The sequence below is a fragment of the Branchiostoma belcheri genome, unplaced genomic scaffold, assembly GCF_001625305.1.
Source record: "Branchiostoma belcheri isolate BF01 breed outbred unplaced genomic scaffold, Haploidv18h27 scaffold243, whole genome shotgun sequence".
In the NCBI taxonomy this organism is placed as follows: Eukaryota; Metazoa; Chordata; class Leptocardii; order Amphioxiformes; family Branchiostomatidae; genus Branchiostoma; species Branchiostoma belcheri.
The window spans coordinates 206,288-207,405 of record NW_017803847.1 but is presented as its reverse complement, the minus strand read 5'-3'; positions in this window follow the sequence as shown (position 1 = coordinate 207,405).

Sequence of the window (1,118 nt, the reverse complement as noted above, 5' to 3'; positions counted from 1 at the left end):
AGCCTCTACCAGGCTTGGGGAGGCGGCTGGAAAGAGTAGAAATCGGCCAAATAGAGAAATAAGCATGCCAAGGGAGTTTGTCCGTTGAGAGAACAGTTCGCCGCACCCCAACTGTTCTCTCAACGGACAAACTCCCTTGGCATGCTTATTTCTCTATTTGGCCGATTTTTACTCTTTCCAGCCGCCTCCCCAAGCCTGGTAGAGGCTAAAGGTGGGAAGTGGTTGGAGTTAACATAGTTGTTAAATTAAAAAATCTAGATATACCGATGATTTGTAAGATATCCTCATAAGTAAAGGACCGACTGTCAGAACAGTCAGTTCTATTTGCCGCAGTTAGCCTTTCATGTGGATTATTAGATTGCGCACATATTAGACTGGAATACAAAGCATGTATATGTGATAATTACAATGTACATGGCTTGCAAGGTAACCGAGTTGCATTCTTGTTGATGACAGACATAGATGAGTGTGCGGTCTCTAATGGAGGATGTGAGCAGACCTGCACCAACACTCCCGGTGGGTTCCTGTGTTCCTGTCAACACGGCTACACACTGAACCCGGAAGGTCTGACTTGTGATGGTGAGTGATCCTGTAACGTTTTCCTCGTTGATTCGCCTGGTGTCCAGTCTATCGCGGTTGAGGCTACCCTGGAATCCAGAACTCGTTTTCCGGGCCGCAAGAGCCCTTCGCCCGCTGTTGTAAATTACCGCTACGGGGGAGTTTAGCCCGGGGGGAGTTTGGCTGGCCGCACAAGGGCCGGACAAACCCCCCGCAGCGGTAATTTAGATAGGCGGGCGAAGGGCTCTTGGCTGCCAAAGGAAAACGGCTAACGGCCCGATACTAGTTTGGCATCCAGGGTAGGTTGAGGCGGGCTCTCTTCGGGGTCTCTTTTGCTGCCCGACTCAACTAGGCTCCCCCGTAGATTGTGCTGCCAGTTGAGCTGGGCGGGGAGAAAACTACCAGAGTCCCGAAGAGAGCCTGCCCAAACACGATAGACTGGACACCAGGCTACTCATTGATATGGCAGATGGTTAATTTGCCATCTTCTTTGTTGTTAGGTCCCTAATCAGACAGCCTACACGTACATGCAGTGTGTCTAATGGTAATCATAATAAATA